We start from the raw sequence: 12,571 nt of genomic DNA, 5'->3' as shown, positions 1-12,571 counted from the left end.
TTACCTTGTGAACATGCTGCTTGGTCCTCTTTCGGTGGGATATTCTGTCACGGTGCTGATAAGAGACAGACCAAGGCGCAGCGTTTGTTGAGTTCCACATATTTATTTAAAGTGAAACTTCTTCAACCAAAACAATAAACAAGCAACACAACGTGACTACGTGGTGTAACAAGAACCACCACAAACAAACAATATCCCACAAAACAGGTGGGAACAGGGAACCCTTAAGTATGATCCCCAATTAGAGACAACGAACATCAGCTGCCTCTAATTGGGAACCATACTAAGAGCACTAACATAGAAATGGAAAGACTAGAACACCCCCCTAGTCACGCTCTTATCTAAACACCATAGAGAACCAAGGCTCTCTATGGTCAGGGCGTGACAGAAGCGCACCTATTGGTAGATTGGTAATATCCCTATGAGCATGGTGAAGTTATTAATTAGACTTTGGATGGTTATGAATACACACAGTCACTACATAGATACAGGCATCCTTCCTAACTCAGTTGCCGGAGAGGAAGGAAACCGCTCAGGGATTTCACCATGAGGCCAATGGTGACTTTAAAACAGTTACAGAGTTTAATGGCTGTGATAGGAGAAAACTGAGGATAGATCAACAACATTTTCGTTACTCCCCAATACTAACCTAATTGACAGAGTGAAAAAAAGGAAGCCTGTACAGAATAAAAAATATTCCAAAACATGCATCCTGTTTGCTACAAAGCACTAAAGTAATACTGCAAAACATGTGGCAAAGCAATTAACTTTTTGTTCTGAATACAAAATGTTATGTTTGGGGATAATCCTATACATCACATTACTGAATACCACTTTCCATATTTTCAAGCATAGTGGTGGCTGCATAATGTTATGGGTATGCTTGTAAACATTAAGGACTGGGGAGTTTTTCAGGATAAAAACATTTACGGGATGAAAAATCCTAGAGGGAAAACTGGTTCAGTCTGCTTTCCACCAGACACTGGGTGATTAATTCACCTTTCAGCGAGACAATAACCTACAACACAAGGCCAAATCTACACTGGAGTTGCTTACCAAGAAGACAGTGAATGTTCCTTAAAATGTATGGCAAGATCTGAAAATGTTTATCTAGAATTGATCAACAACCAATTTGACAGAGCTTGAAGAATTTTGAAAATAATAATGGGCACATCTTGCACAATCCATGTGTTGGATGCTCTTCGAGACACACAGAAAAGGTGCTTCTACAAAGTATTGACTCAGGGGTGTGAATACTTATGTAAATGAGATATTTGCAAAAATGTATAATAAAAACATGTTTTCACTTTGTTATTATGGGTATTTTGTGCAGAAGGGTGAGAAAAAATATATATTTAATCAATTTTGAATTCAGGCTGTAACACTACAAAATGTGTAATAAGTCAAGGGGTATAAATACTTTCTGAAGACTTTGTAGCTTCATTTCCTGCATAAAGAACAGTAGGACTTTGGGAGCAAAAGGTGAAAATAGAGGATGCAAGTTTTAGCCCGAGTCGAAGCCACATACAAATGTGCCACTTTTAACGCTCCATTTCCTTCCCTTCCATTTCCACCCTGTATTATTCCATTATTTAACGTTACTCCGTAGATGTTTTATTTACTGTCATGAAAGCTGAGGTCACTGTACATCCAGGTGGCCAGAAAGATACTCTAATGGTGCAAAAGAGAATTAGGTCCCCAGACGCTGTTTCCGGAAGACCTTTAATAATTAAAGTTCCATTACTATTAAGCGTTAAGCTGCTGTAAAAGCTAACAGACAAAACATTGACAAAACCAAACCTGGAAACTCCTGAGACTCCAACTGGACTAAATCCCCATTTTTGGTCTCATGTAGAACTATTTTGGGTTCCATGTAGAACCCTCTGTGGAAAGGGTTTTACATGGAACCCAAAAGGGTTGTGCCTGGACCCAAAAGGTTTCTACCTGGAACCAAAAAGGGTTCTTTAACGGGTTCTCCTATGGGGATAGCTGAATAACTATTTTAGGTTCCAGGTAGAAACCTTTTGGATCCAGGTACAACAGTGTATATACAACTATTATCATACTATATATAAACATCTGATATGAGGAATTATTAAAATATAGGAATAGGTGGGGCACCAATGGAATTGGCTCACTGAAGTGAATACATCTTTTGAAATATTGCCATAACGTATATTTTTTCATACCCAAAGAAAAATGTCAACACACATGAAACAAAACAAAAAGTTGGATATTGCAGATATACATGTATTCACTCTCTGTATGACCCTTGAAGCAGATGGCTCCAAAAAGTATTCCCATACTTTCCATGTCTTTGAGGTGAGTTGACATTAAGGAGCAGACAAATGCCACCAGGATAAAACAGCATGTCTCCTTTATATAGCAGCCCCCCTTGTATATGCATGAACACTTGTCTCCCTCAAGTGCTTGTATAATTGAGTATGTACCACATTCGCTTGCAAAGCTTTCAACGCCCTTCTTTAGAAACAAGCATTGTGCATAGGGAAGGACAGCTCGTAATAGCCTTCTGTGTTGGAAGTCACGTCAACCATGAAGGGTAAATAACACTCTCCCAGCACATTGCCTATACCTTGAGAAGCGTGAATGTCGCTGGATCAAGCTACATAGAGGCCTGCTTAATAGGGAAATATTCAGTCAACAGGAAATGGGAATTGATGATGAGGATTTGCATCTAAGTCAGAGTTAGACAAACACAATACAAGCCCTTGTGAGTTCATAGCCATACAGTACAGTCTCCCTGGTTTCCCATAATTGTTTTCCGTCTCAGTGACAGAGGAAACACTACTGAATAATTTAAATATGTTACTGTGCCACTTTTTACACTCAGGCCGTCTCAATGGTGTCATTAGTTCCAAAGAGGATCCAAAAACAGAGCACAGTCGAGGCAGAGGAAAGAGAAAAAGAAACGGAGCGAAAAAAGAGGAGAAGGAAAAAATGTATAAATAAGGAAAATTAAAGCACGTAGTATGAGATAAAAGTGCTGATGCAAGCCTGGTTTTTGGGGACTTGCTACATCAGAATGCATTATTTCAACCCCTGCAATGACAGAACGTGTGGACAGATATTTTGTCATCCAAACGGAGTAAGGCAGAGAATGTTTTTAACATCCGTTTACAAAAGCCCTCTCCCAAAGAGCAAATGTTCTTTCTGCCCCCCCCCCTCTATTTTTCTTATGACTCTCTCTCCTCTCCCTCTTCGCCCTCCATCTCTCTCTCTATATATCACACGCTCTCTTTACATGTGGGAATCTTAAAATTCTCTGAGGCTAGTTCAATAGGGATGGCTAATGGCACAGCTCGTTTTAATTAGTACCTAAGGGGAAAGGTGAATTGCTGGGTCACGCAAATAAACAGTGCGCTTTTACCAAGAAATCATTCTCTGGTGGACATGTCAGTATTCTTGACCAACACTTTCCTCTCTGAATATTGTTGTATTTGAGATGACATAGATGGGGTCTTCATTATAGCTCAGATGAATTAACCATGGTCAAAGGTATTTTCAGCCAACTTTACCTTCATTTCTCGTCATTGGCAATTACAGTACTGCGTTATAAATTATCATTATTGTGATAGAAACAGGACCTCCTGCTGAATACATTTATACATTTTGCCTCATTTATAATGAATAAAATACACTGAGTGTACAAAACATGAGGAACATCTTCGTAATATTGAGTTGCACCCCCATTTGCCATCAGAACAGTCTCAATTAGTCGAGGAATGGACTCTACAAGGTGTCGTAAGTGTTCCACAGGGATGCTGGCCAATGTTGACATCAATACTTCCCACAGTTGTGTCAAGTTGGCTGGATGTACTTTGGGTGCTTGAAAAACCCAGCAGGGTTGAGGTTCTTGACACAAACTGGTGCGCCTGGAACATACTACTATTTCCTGTTCGAATGCACTTAAATCTTTTGTCTTGCCCATTCACCCACTGAATGGCACACATACACAATCCATGTTTCAAAGCTTCAGACATTTCTTGTTAACTTGTCTCCTCCACTTCATCTACACTGATTGAAACACGCAACACTACTGCCGTGTCTGGGTAGAGGGGAACGAATGAGAGTGACCCTGACCGGGGAGAGCCAAAAGGAACGACCCTGCTCGGGATGAAAAGCCGAAACGAACGACCCTGCTCGGGATGAAAAGCCAAACGACCTTGTGTTTTTGTTCTGTGTTACTTTTATCCTGTAAACCCCTTTTTAATACTAAGAAAATAAAGATATTAAAGGACTGTAGAGACTGACTGTCTGCCTCCTCCTTGTGTCTGTGGTATTGGGATTAAAATAACATTTTTTTGACATTCGACTACATAATCAAAACCTAAAAGTGAACCTAACCTGCATTGTCACAGACAGTTTGGTAACTAAAGCTTTCCAAAGCCAGAACAGATTATACCACCAACTGTGCATTGTAGGAGGGCCAAGGGCCTTCTGCTCTTTTCCTGATACTACTTCCTTCAAGAATAATTGTTAAACATCCAAAACTAATTCCCCAGAACATCTGTGCTTTAATAAAATGTGGCCATGGAATTGTCCCTTCAAGGTATTGTCACCCTTATTTCTACAAAGCTATTTTTGAACAGCTGGTAAGGTTTATTCAGGAGCATGTTGAGACATTCCCAGACTTTATTTACAACATGAATAACAAAGCACCGCTCTATTTTTTCAGTGAGAACACTGGGGTTCCTCAGTGTGCGTGTTAGTTGTTTTGTTGTTCATTTAACCCTTGCATTACCAGGTGAGTTGACTGAAAACATTCTTAATTACAGCAACTTAAACACTGTTCAACATCTGTTTATTACTGAAAGGCTGTAGCTACTGTATACCAAAGGCTGCATATTGTGTGCCCCTCACAAAGTACTATGCGTCTACTTTGTTTAAGTAAGGCATGAGGGTGTGTGGTATATGGCCAATATACAGTTGAAGTCAGAAGATTACATACACCTTACTTAGCCAAATAAATTTAAACTCAGTTTTTCACAATTCCTGATATTTAATCCTATTTCAAATTCCCTGTCTTAGGTCAGTTAGGATCACCACTTTATTTTAAGAAAGTGAAATGTCAGAATAATAGTAGAGAGAATTATTTATTTCAGCTTTTATTTCTTTCATCACATTCCCAGTGGGTCAGAAGTTTACATACACTCAATTAGCATTTGGTAGCATTGCCTTTAAATTGTTTAACTTGGGTCAAAATTTTCGGGTAGCCTTCCACAAGCTTCCCACAATAAGTTGTGTGAATTTTGGCCCATTCCTCCTGACAGAGCTGGTGTAACTGAGTCAGGTTTGAAGGCATCCTTGCTCGCACACGCTTTTTCGGTTCTGCCCACAAATGTTCTATAGGATTGAGGTCAGGGCTTTGTGATGGCCACTCCAATAACTTGACTTTGTTGTCCTTAAGCCATTTTGTCACAACTTTGGAAGTATGCTTGGGGTCATTGTCCATTTGGAAGACCCATTTGTGACCAAGCTTTAACTTCCAGACTGATGTCTTGAGATGTTGCTTCAATATATCCACATAATTTTCCGTCTTCATGATGCTGTCTATTTTGTGAAGTGCACCAGTCCCTCCTGCAGCAAAGCACCTCCACGACATGATGCTGCCACCCCTGTGCTTCACGGTTGGGATGGTGTTCTTCGGCTTACAAGACTTCCCCTTTTTCCTCCAAACATAACAATGGTCATTATGGCCAAACAGTTCTATTTTTGTTTCATCAGACCAGAGTACATTTCTCCAAAAGTACGAACTTTGTCCCCATGTGCAGTTGTAAACCGTAGTCTGGCTTTTTTATGGCAGTTTTAGAGCAGTTTTCTTTCTTGCTGAGTGGCCTTTCAGGTTATGTCGATATAGGACTCGTTTTACTGTGGATATAGATACTTTCGTACCTGTTTCCTCCAGCATCTTCACAAGGTCCTTTGCTGTTGTTCTGGGATTGATTTGCATTTTTCGCACCAAAGTACGTTCATCTCTAGGAGACAGAACCCGTCTCCTTCCTGAGCGGTATAATGGCTGTGTGGTCCCATGGTGTTTATACTTGCGTACTGTTGTTTGTACAGATGAATGTGGTACCTTCAGGTGTTTGGAAATTGCTCCCAAGGATGAATCAGACTTGTGGAGGTTTACTATTTTTAGTAAAAGTCTTGGCTGATTTCGTATGATTTTCCCATGATGTCAAGCAAAGAGGCACTGAGTTTGAAAGTAGGCCTTGAAATACATCCACAGGTACACCTCCAATTGACTCAAATTATGTCAATTAGCCTATCAGAAGCTTCTGACATAATTTTCTGGAATTTTCCAAGCTGTTTAAAGGCACAGTCAACTTAGTGTATGTAAACTTCTGACCCACTGGAATTGTGATACAGTGAATTATAAGTTAAATAATCTGTCTGTAAACAATTGTTGGAAAAAATGACTTGTTTTATGCACACAGTAGATGTTCTATCTGACTTGCCAAAACTATATTTTGTTAACAAGAAATTTGTGGAGTGGTTGAAAAACGAGTTTTAATGACTCCAACCTAAGTGTATGTAAACTTCTGACTTCAACTGTACCACAGCTAACGGCTGTTCTTAGGACGACGCAACGCAGAGTGCCTGGATACAGCCCTTAGCCGTGGTATATTGGCCATATATCACAAACTCCAGAGGTGCCTAATTGCTATTATAAACTGGTTAACAACATAATTAGAACAGTAAAAATACATGTTTTTTTCATACCCATGGTATTAATTTTTTTCATTTTTTTATTTCACCTTTTTTTAACCAGTGTTAGGGTTGAACTGGCTATTTGTATGCATAACCTTTATAATATACCGGGGAAGCTATGCTACAATATTACGTATATAAACTATGGATAAATAAACTGCTGAAGACAGGAAGAACGACACCCGGCGACAGGAAGTGCGTCACTAGGCTGGGACCAGCCTGCACGCCGACGATAGGAGGAGCAAGTTTAAACCACGCTCCTCCTCCCTCTGACAGGCCAGCATTGAGCGGGAACTATCACTGTCAGAGTATATAAGCGAGAACAATAGGAGGTGTCACTCTCTTCTCTGTCTGCCCTGCGAGGTATAACAGCGAGACCGTATATATACGAACCACACATTTACCACACACGTGTTTGCATTAATTAAAGTACAAATAAATCAGAAGTTACTATGTGCTGACTATTTTGTTCTGATACCAGAATTGAATTGACGCAACTTTAACACCAGGTAGGCCAGTTGAGAACAAGTTCTCACTTACAACTGCGACCTGGCCAAGATAAAGCAAAGCAGTGAGACACAAACAGCAACACAGAGTTACATGGGATAAACAAATACGATCTGATGCATGTCTGATGTACCACGGCTGTCAGCCAATCAGCATTCAGGGCTCGAACCACGCAGTGTATAATTACATTTAGTTCAGGCTCCTGACATTCAAACGTTAAAACTAGCCCAAAACCTACCACAACACTAAGGCGAAAAAGTTATATCAATCTTTAAAGATCAGCCTGCTAGGCTGAGATGGACTCGGATCAGAAATCATCTCAGGCATTTAATAAAAAGTATTATTATAATTTTTTACCCCTTTTTCTCCCCAATTTCATGGTATCCAATTGGTAGTTACAGTCTTGTCTTATCGCTGCAACTCCTATACAGACTCAGGAGAGGCGAAAGTCGAGAGCTGCTCATCCTCCGAAACACAACCCAACCAAGCCACACTGCTTCTTGACACAATGACCGCTTAACCAGCCACACCAATGTGTCAGAGGAAACACAGTACACCTGGCGACCATGTCAGTGTGCATGTGCCTGGCCCGCCACAGGAGTCGCTAGAGCGCGATGGGACAAGGACATCCCTGCCGGCCAAACCCTCCCCTATCCCGGACGACGCTGGGCCAATTGAGCGCCGCCCCATTGGTCTCCCAGTCACGAACCAGGATTTTTTTAGTTGAGAACAAGTTCTCATTTACACCCGCGACCTGGCCAAGATAAAGCAAAGCAGTTCGACACATACAACAACACAGAGTTACACATGGAATAAACAAACATACAGTCAATAATACAGTAGGAAAAAAGTATATATACAGTGTGTGCAAATGAGGTAGGATAAGGGAGGTAAGGCAATAAATAGGCCATGTGGGCGAAGCAATTACAATATCGCAATTAAACACTGGAATGGTAGATGTGCAGAAGATGAATGTGCAAGTAGAGATACTGGGGTGCAAAGGAGCAAGATAAATAAATAAATACAGTATGGGGATGAGGTAGCTGGATGGGCTATTTACAGATGGGCTATGTACAGGTGCAGTGATCTGTGAGCTGCTCTGACAGCTGGTGCTTAAAGCTAGTGAGGGAGATATGAGTCTCCAGCTTCAGTGATTTTTGCAATTCGTTCCAGTCATTGGCAGCAGAGAACTGGAAGCAAAAGCGGCAAAGGAAGAATTGGCTTTGGGGGTGACCAGTGAGATATACCTGCTGGAGCGCGTGCTACAGGTGGGTGCTGCTATGGTGACCAGTGAGCCTAGCAGAGACTTGTAGATGACCTGGAGCCAGTGGGTTTGGCGACGAGTATGAAGCGAGGGCCAGCCAACGAGAGCATACAGGTCGCAGTGGTGGGTAGTATATAGGGCTTTGGTGATAAAACGGATGGCACTGTGATAGACTACATCTAATTTGTTGAGTAGAGTGTTGGAGGCTATTTTGTAAATGACATCGCCGAAGTCGAGGATCGGTAGGATAGTCAGTTTTATGAGGGTATGTTTGCCTGCATGAGTGAAGGATGCTTTGTTGCGAAATAGGAAGCCGATTCTAGATTTCATTTTGGATTGGAGATGCTTAATGTGAGTCTGGAAGGAGAGTTTACAGTCTAACCAGACACCTAGGTATTTGTAGTTGTCCACATATTCTAAGTCAGAACCGTCCAGAGTAGTGATGCAGGACAGGCGGGCAGGTGCGGGCAGCGATCGGTTGAAGAGCATGCATTTAGTTTTACTTGCATTTAAGAGCAGTTGGAGGCCACGGAAGGAGAGTTGTATGGCATTGAAGCTCGTCTGGAGGTTAGTTAACACAGTGTCCAAAGAAGGGCCAGAGGTATATATATAGATCTCTAGTGGCACAGCTAGCACTGCGATGCAGTGTTTTATTTAGACCACCGCGCCACTCGGGAGGCCCTGGCTCTGGCATTTTTAACGCACCGGGACATTTTTTATATTCCTCGAGGCCTTTTGTACAATTTAGACAGGCCTACTGGGCTAAAGATGGACCAGTCCATCAGGCATTTTTCTGAACTGCCCTATGACCAATCAGTTTCTTCTGCGAAGCCTTCAGAAACGATATACACTAGGTCATGTAATTGTCTCTGCTTTACTTGAATATTTCATTACGCTCTACACAGACATCATTGGGTAAAAGAAAAGCCCTGCCATTACCAGAAACCTATGTTATAAAAAATGCAGAAGGTAATTTACTATTTATAAAATGCATGCTCAAGATGGGGCCTCAAATGGTAGTCTTGAGAGGTTCAGCCCCTTTTGATATCTCTATGTAGAAACAATTACATGCAATTTGGTGCAAATGTATTTTTGCTCGCATCTCAAGAGGCTTGACCCTGTAAATTGTAGTGTTTTACAGTAAGTATACAGCTAAATAGAATTTTATAGGAGCAAATGTATGTGGTTAAAATGACTGCCTTGACCTTCTATTGAAAAAGTTCAGTCGGCACTCACAAAACATTAAATTGATCGTTCACCCAAATGACACTTAATGGTTTCCTTCCATTTGGAAACAGTGACCAGGTTAACAAAACTAAATATGGCTTAATGTCTAACCTTGTACATAGATTGATTTCAGGTTAACCAATATACCATTTTGTAATTTGAGTGAATTATCCTTTTAAGTGATGCTCAACCCACTTTGTGTAAACTCCAGCTATACTCTTCATCCTTCCTTCACTGACCCAGCGGGTCCAAATTTGGCATGTCACTTTTTGGTCTGGAATTAGTTAACGTTAACACAACTTCTTTATACAAATAGTATGACCTTGAAGTCATACAATTTGTCATAATGATGTCACTGCAACCAATTGTATACTTCCTCTACTGCTGCTGTACATTGGCTTTAACTCAAAATGTTCTAAAATGTTGAATCTTCTGCATCAAAGCTATTGTGTTATCTCTGTGTTAAAGGGGCAATCTTTCAATTGAATTATATATAGACATTGATTCTGGAAGAATACTTAATTTTTTGTACACAATGTAATTTGAAACAAAGACTGTATAGCTTCAAAATATGAATAAAACGAACATTAAAATGCCATGGATGGTCAGTCCTTGCATCCATAGCCATCCCGCTCTGTCTATAAAATGTACTGTGGCAGTGACAGCTTTGTTCCAGATTGCCCCTTTTATGTTTGAAAACTTCATAACAAAACTGTTTGTGAAATGTTGAAAATGGGTCACCGTACAGAACGCAATGCCGCATGAACTAAAGCTATTCAGATGTTCAAAGCAGCATGATATTAGCATCCATCAACAACAGTAAATTCTTAATAATTTGGTGCCTATTACTCAATTGTTAGCTGCGAATTAGCCATATTAGCACCAACTTACTGCATGTTTAGCACAGGAGGTTGGTGGCACCTTAATTGGGGAGGATGGGCTCGTGGTAATGGTTGGAGCGGAATTGGTGGAATAGTATCAAATAATTATTGTACTCCGTTCCAGCCATTATTATGAGCCGTCCTCCCCTCAGCAACCTCCACTGATGTTTAGCACACATTAGAGAAGATATTAAGCTAATACATGTCAATCAATGTTTGTTGTTCACTTGTTACAACTATTGCTGAAGGTAAGCATTATGGAGACAACCAGCTTCTCCAAAAGCAAAGACAGTGAACTTCAAAAGTATTGGGACAGTGACAATGTTGTTGTTGTTTTGGCCCTGTAATCCAGCACATTGGATTTGAAATGATACAATTCCAGACTATCATCTTTAATTGGAAGGTATTTTCATCCATATCGGGTGAACCGTTTTGAAATTACAGCACTTTTTCCCCCCCATTTAAGGGGACCAGAAGTATTGGGACAAATTCACTTATATGTGTATTAAAGTAGTCAAAAGTTGTTTATTTGGTCCCATATTCCTAGCAGTGAATCTACAAACTTGGATGCATTTGCTGTTTGTTTTGGTTGTGTTTTAGATTGGTTTGTGCCCAATAGAAATTAATGGTAAATAATGTATTGTGTCATTTTGGAGTCACATTTATTGTAAATGAGAATAGAATGTTTCTAAACACTAATACATTAATGTGGATGCTACCATATTTACGGATAGTCCTGAATGAATCATGATGATGAGTGAGAAATTTACATACACACAAATATCATACCCCCAAAAAAATACTACCCTCCCCTGTTATTGTAATGACGAGAGGTTATCATGTCTTGGGGGTATGACATTTGTGTGTCTGTAACTTTCTCACTCATCATTATTCACAATTCATTCAAAACTATCTGTAATCATGGTAGCATCCAACTTTTTGGGCAAGTGAAGCCCTCTACTGTCTTGTTCATCTCTTGCACTGTATATCTTGTCTCTTGTTCATATAATATCTTGCACTGTATATCTTGTCTCTTGTTCATATAATATCTTGTACTGTATATCTTGTTCATACAGTGTCTTGTACTGTATATCTTTTATCTTGGTCATATCTTATGCTGTATATCTTATATATTGGTCATACTGTGTATTTTTATGTAAATCTTGTATCTTGTTCATACAGTATGTTGTACTGTATATCTTTCATCTTGGTCATATCTTGTGCTATATATTTTATATATTGGTCATACTGTGTATTTTAATGTAAATCTTGTATCTTGTTCATACAGTATGTTGTACTGTATATCTTGTTCATACTGTATCTTGTACTGTATATCTTGTGCTTTGTATCTGATTAATTCAAAACGATTTCCAGTTATAACTCATTATACGCAAAGTTACGGAAGCATTCTAGTGAAAATAGTACAGTTCAACAGTGTGAAAAATGTATGTATCAAAAAATGTAATTTACATTGTAAACCAAGTCATTAGACAGAACTTATGAAATAATTGTACCCCTCATGGTAATATAATAACTACACAGTGTAAACTAACTCTCAACCAGTGGAGGCTTCTGAGGGGATGGCAGCTCATAATAATGGCTGGAATGGAGCAAATGGAATGGCATCAAACACATGGAAATCATGGAAATCTTAATTGAGGAGGACGGGCTTGTGGTAATGGCTGGAACGGAAAGAGTGGAATGATATTGAATACATCAAACACATTGATGTATTTGATACCATTCCACTCATTCCGCTCCAGCCATTACCACGAGACTGTCCTTCCCAATTAAGGTGGCACCAACCTCCTGTGCTCTCAACCTTGTGCACTGAATTTCATAAACCAGCGGTACTGACCCAGCCATGGGCTACAGGTAGCCTAGAGGTTAGGAGCATTGGGCCAGTAGCCTGAAAGGTTGCCTGTTCAAATCCCCAAGCTGATTTGGTACACAAATCTGT

The sequence above is a fragment of the Salmo salar genome, chromosome 07 (genome assembly GCF_965601325.2).
Source record: "Salmo salar chromosome 07, fSalSal1, whole genome shotgun sequence".
NCBI classification, from domain to species: domain Eukaryota; kingdom Metazoa; phylum Chordata; class Actinopteri; order Salmoniformes; family Salmonidae; genus Salmo; species Salmo salar.
This window is presented reverse-complemented; position numbering follows the sequence as displayed.